Genomic DNA, 5956 nt, shown 5'->3' with positions numbered 1-5956 from the left:
CACCGCCGTACCTCGGCACCTCCGCTCGGTGTTGCTGCGCGCGCCGCCTGCACCCCGCGCCTCCCGCCCGCGCCGCCGCTGCACCGGGCCCGGCGCGTGGGTACCGGTCCCCACGGCAGCACCTCGGGCCGGCGGGTGGGTCCCAGAGGTGCGGGTCCCGAAGGTGCTGGGGTCCAGCTGCGGGCGGGCGAGACGGACCCGGTGCGGGGACCCGCGTCCGTGCGTGGGGAGCCGGAGCCGGGCTGCGCCGACCGCCGCAGGAGGCCCGCGCGCTCCGCCCTCCCCCTCCCGCCGGCCGCGGGGTCCCCGGCGGTTGGCGTGTCCCTCGGGGTGTACCTCGGGGCGACTTCCCCGGCCGAGGGTCCAGACCGCAGCCGACCTTCCCGGGTGGCCTTTCTCCCCGGGACAGCAACCCCCCGCGCCCGGGTCAGCGGTCATGTTTTGAAACCTTCCCGGCTCCTTCCAGGGCTCCGGGCGCTCGCAGCCCCGGCGCGGTGCTCGGAGCACAGCCTCCCAGATGGAGCCACGAGGCCGCAGGGACAGGCCCGGACCCCACGCTGACCACTAGCCCATCATTAACGGGGGCGGCGCGGGCGGCGTTTGTGCTGCAGAACAGGACAGCCTCTAAGTCTCCCACTCACCCGAGGTGCGTTTCCATAGCAAGTTTTGTAAATTTTAGGGGTGTTTCTTTGTTTGGATGTTCTTTTGGGTTTTTTTTAAATTTATTGATTGATTTGAGAGAAACATTGATGTGTTGCTCCACTGATTCATGCATTTATTGGTTGAGTCTTGTATGTGCCCTGACCAGGGATGGAACCCACAAGCTTGGTGTATCCAGACGAGGCTCTAACCAACTGAGCACCCGGCCAGGGCCTCTCTGGATGTTTTCAATTGCTCCCCCTCCAACCCCCAAAAATTGGCTGCAGAACATATTCCCGCAGGATATTCCCCATTCAGGCCCCTGGGGCCTCTCACCCTGCCCACCCTGTGATGTAGCAAAAAGCCTGCATCTTTGAAATACCCGAAGCTAAGGAATGGGATCGGGGAGCTGCATGGGACAAAGCCTCTTTATTTCCGTCATCACTGTGTTCCAGCCTGGGGATAATTTCTCTCCAGCCGATGGGCTTCTGTGCTCCTGCTGGGCTTTGTCCCCCGCCAGCTCTTGCTGCTGCACAGGCAGAGCTGCATAAGGAGGCTTTTCAGCCGGAAGCCTGAGGTGTTGAACCCGTGCCATGGGGACGGAGCCTTCAATGGACCTCTATCTGGTCTTCTTTCTCAGCACGAAAGTGCGGTGACTCGCAGAAAAGCGTCTGTAGGAGTGGCGTCCCCGTGTGCTGGCGCTCCGCTCCTTTATGCTTCTCTAGAGACTCAAGCTGTTGTGTGTTGTTTTGGTTCCTGCGCGCACCCTGATGTCCATACGGCAGGCGCTGTCTGGGCGAGGCTTCCCACGAGCCACGCGGGTCATCAGACCCGGTTTCAGCTGAATTCTAACAGAAAGAGCTTTATTCCTGGCGGTGCTGTTACCAGGAATGGCTTGGCTCTGAGGGGAGGGAGTCGGTTTGTAAAGCTGGCAGTTCCAGTGCTGGTGTCCACGGAAGAGCATGGAGTCTTTGCTCGAGGGAACGCAGCTGTTCGAGAACACAGGGTGGGCTCCCTGCAGGGCTTTTGTGATGGGAGATGTGGCACACGGGGGTGCACCACCCAGAGACGGCTACGTGTCAGTGCTCATTATTAGTGTTTTCCTGACTCCCATTAAAAACCCCATTTAGAGTATGTGTGAGTGGTGTATTAATATCCAAGCTACAATTCCTAGTCCCAACCCACTGTGGCTTATTGATAAAGTTTAATAAGTTAAAACTTATTGATAAAGTTTTAAAAGCAGCCTGACGTCATAGAGTACCTGCTGAGTTCTGATACATTTAAGAAATTGTGTTTAAGTGCTCAAGAAATGCTGTATAAAAATAAAATCCCGTGGGATTTGTTATCAACCCCACCTTACAGACAGAGACACTGAGGTGTGCGATGAAAGGCTACAAGACTGCATTGGGTGAGGTTGGAAAAGGTTAATTTTTTAAAAATATGAGTTTTTAAATTTTTATTTTCCACTTTATATTTAACTTTTGGTTTTATTTTTTAAAGTATTTTATTTTTAGTTACACTATTTTTAAAAAGTAAGAGTTCAATCAGCCCTAATCTACAAATACTTCTAAATACCTCTAAAACTTAAATCTACTTAAAACCTTAAAGTATCATATAATAGGAATATATCATGCCCTTTTTGCCAGAAAAGGCACATTACATATGTATGTAAATATATTTTTATAATATAGATGATTTATAAATATGTAATACATGTGATATTACTTACAGAAATATATTAAAGTTATATAACTAATATATACTACGGTGATATACAGGACATACATAACTTCTCTGGAAAATTGGCAATTTTTTCATTCAAACTCCCTTTAACTGTTATTTGAACAAAAACACCCAATGAAGGGAGTGGGCACCGTTAGATGCTCTACCAGCGGTAAAACGAGAGGAACCAAGAGAAGGGAGTGTGCGATGCCCCGGGACGCCCTCCCCCGAGGATCTCTCTTCACCTGCAGGCACCTCCCAATGAAGCGTGCCTGGTCGCACACGTCTGCTCGAGGGGTGCGTGCCGCTGACCTCTGCAGTCACCCTGCGACCTGTGAGCCTCGGCCCCAGGCTCCTGCTGAGCTGGTGACAGAGGTCCGTCCTCTGCAGCCTCCGCGCCACACGGAGGTCATCACCCCAAGGACAGGCAAAGCACCGGAGGAGAGCCCAGCAGCTGGCTCAGGGGCTGGGCAGCGACCTATGACCAGGAGGTCACAGTTCAATTCCAGGTCAGGGCACAGGCCCGGGTTGCGGGCTCCATCCCCAGTGTGGGACGTGAAGGAGGCAGCCGATCGATGATTCTCTCTCCTCATTGATGTTTCTCTCTCTCCCTCTCCCTTCCTCTCTGAAATCAATCAAAATGTATTTTAAAAAATTAAATCAAAAATTGTAAAGAATGAAGGAGAAAAGGTAGAATTCGAGGGCACTTGGAACAACAGAACAGCTGGCTCCTCTCTGGCCCAAAGCGGGCGGATCCTGCACGGAGCCGGGCCCTGTGCTCAGGACGGAGGAGCCTGGAGAAGAAAACACACTGAGGAGCCCGACTGGGAGCCCAGCTGAGCCCTGTGGCCCTGCGTCTGGGCTGCTCAGGCCCAGACCATGTGACCGGCTGCAGGTCAAGGCCTCAGCAGGAGGGAGAAGGGAGGAGAGAGAATCCCCACCTCCCAGGAGCCCACAGACCACAGATTCCAATCCACACGCATAAGCCAAATGCTACAGGCCATCAAACAGCAGCAACCTAAAGAGAATCGACTCCAGACAAAATCAAAACCGCAGAGCAGCCCTGGCCAGTGTGGCTCAGTGGATGGAGCGTCGGCCTGCGGACTGAAGGGTCCCAGGTTCGATTCCAGTCAAGGGCACATGCCTGAGTTGCAGGCTCCCTTCCCAGTGGGGGATGTGCAGGAGGCAGCCAATCCATGATTCTCTCTCACCATTGATGTTTCTATCTCTCTCTCCCTCTTCCTTCCTCTCTGAAATCAATAAAAATATATTAAAAAACAAAACGAAAAAACGGCAGAGCATTCTGGAAAGAGCTTTAAGTACATGTTTAGGAACCCTGAAGAAGTAGATGGTGGTGCAGCATCCATGAAAAAGGATCAGAAATTAACAACTGGCAGAAATCAAACAAGATCATGTTTTAAAAGAACCCGTTAGAAACCCTAAAAATGATCCGTCTAGTGCAGGGGTCCTCAAACTACGGCCCGAGGGCCACATGCGGCCCACTGAAAACATTTATCCGGCCCGCCGGGTGTTTTTGCCACCACTGCCTGTCCTGCTTAGCAGCCGACTCGTCCCGGGCCCGCAGTGCGCATGTGTGGAATGTCTGAGGGACAGTGAACTGGCCCCGTTTAAAAAGTTTGAGGACCTCTGATCTAGTGATTGACGTAAAAACACGGCAGAAAAAAGGAAAGTGCTGAGCAGGTGTGGAAAGCGGGAGGGAAGGAGGATTTTTTACAATGAGACTCCTTACGGGGCAGGGAACCACAGGCCGAGCGTGCGGTGGGACCTCATCAGAAGTCAAGGGGGGGCGGGAGGGCAGGGAGCAGAATGGAAGCAGCAAAAGCCGGGGTTTCTGGAATGCAAGGCTCCACTGAAAGGTGCTTGCGAGAGCCACGCGGATGAGTGCAGGGCAGCCAGGCCTGGCGGCCGCAGCGGCCCTGGGCATCGTGTGCAGTGAGTGGGTGAGCCCTGCGTTCTGTGTGCGGGAGAACAGGCCGCATCGGTCCTCTCCCCGTGAGGGAGCACCTGCTTGTGTTTCCATCTCGGAGATTCAGGGGCCTTACTGCCCATCCCATCTGCCCCTCTTTCTCCAGCCCCCCCCCCCCCCAATGCCTGGCGAAGGGGCCTGTCCTCACTCTTTGTTCTGCACGTCCACGTCCCCTGGGCCTCCTACTCCCAGGCTTTGAAAAGGGCCGTCTTGGATTTATCATTCCCATCAGCCATGGAAGGCCATGGAGGGAGGGGCAGCATGAGCACCTGGGTGTGAACAGAGAGACCCACATCTAGAGAGGGAGGTGAGCTCTGTGGACTCTTTTAAAGGGAAATTCAACAGTTTTTATAAAATAATCGCTTTATTGAGATACAATTCACACACCACAAACTTCACCTGTAAAGGTGTGGACTTCGGTGGTTTTGGTGGATTCACACTTGTGCAGCCACCACCACTCATTTGTGAACATTTTCTTGACCCAAACGGAACCGCTACTGGGTAGCTTCTATTCTGCCCCACCCCGCACACCAGGGGACCAGCCTCCCTGCTTCTCCTTTGCGTCTTTCCTGATGCCCCACAGAAAACGGGTCACGCAGGAGGTGGCCTTTGGGGACCGTTTCTTTCACTTAACGCTTTCAAGGTCCATCCATGCTACTGAACAACTTTGTTTTAAAATGAAAAATGTTCCCATACAAATTCTACAATATGTTCACAGTGAAACCACTGCCACTGTAGTAGGCTTGGTCACCCCGCCCAGCGTGCTTCACACGGCGTTAGCATTTACACTGAATTTTATGGATTACAGCATCCTAACGTGTGCTCATTTTTTTAAAAATATATTTTATTGATTTTTTACAGAGAGGAAGGGAAAGGGATAGAGAGTTAGAAACATCGATGAGAGAGAAACATCCATCAGCTGCCTCCTGCATGCCCCGCACTGGGGATGTGCCCGCAACCAAGGTACATGCCCTTGACCGGAATCAAACCCGGGACCCTTGAGTCCGCAGGCTGACACTCTATCCACTGAGCCAAACCGGTCAGGGCACGTGTGCTCATTTTGCTGAATGGAGAAAATCGGGTGGCAGGACCATGGTATACAAGTAATATTTCTAAATGCGTTCTTAATCAACGGAAACATTGTTTCTAAATTATTAAACGTAAGTTCACAGGCCAGACACTGTATCTTGTAGGATATGATTATTACATGGAAAAGCTTGAGTTAAAAGTAGAGTGTACTCTATCTTGATATTTTATACCAATTAAAAATGTAAAAATTGGCAGCTGCCCAGCCAGCGTGGCTCAGAGGTTGAGCGTCGACCTATGAACCAGGAGGTCACGGTTCGATTCCCGGTCCAATTCCCAGTCCGATTCCCAGTCAGGACACAGGCCTGGGTTGCGGGATCCATCTCTAGTGTGGGGCGTGTGGGAGGCGGCCAATTGATGATTCTCTCTCATCACCGATGTTTCTCTCTCTCTCTCCCACTTCTTTCCTCTCTGAAATCAATAAAAATATATTTTGAAAAAACTGACAGCCCTGGCCAGTTTGGCTCAGTGGATAGAGCTTCAGCCTGCGGACTGAAGGGTCCCGGGTTCGATTCTGGCCAA

At 52.3% G+C, this 5956-nt stretch overlaps 1 long non-coding RNA gene across 1 annotated transcript; it reads left to right on the top strand.

The window, feature by feature from the left end:
* Window positions 1-336: 336 nt before the first annotated feature.
* Window positions 337-1773, top strand: LOC106695286. The gene is made up of 2 exons (XR_001346350.2): window positions 337-646; window positions 809-1773. It is a non-coding gene; the product is annotated as an uncharacterized LOC106695286 (long non-coding RNA).
* Window positions 1774-5956: the final 4183 nt, after the last annotated feature.

This window comes from Myotis lucifugus, unplaced genomic scaffold, assembly GCF_000147115.1.
Source record: "Myotis lucifugus unplaced genomic scaffold, Myoluc2.0 scaffold_1025, whole genome shotgun sequence".
Taxonomy (NCBI): Eukaryota; Metazoa; Chordata; class Mammalia; order Chiroptera; family Vespertilionidae; genus Myotis; species Myotis lucifugus.
The sequence above is the reverse complement of the archived record's forward strand: the minus strand, read 5'-3'. Positions and strand labels throughout refer to the sequence as shown.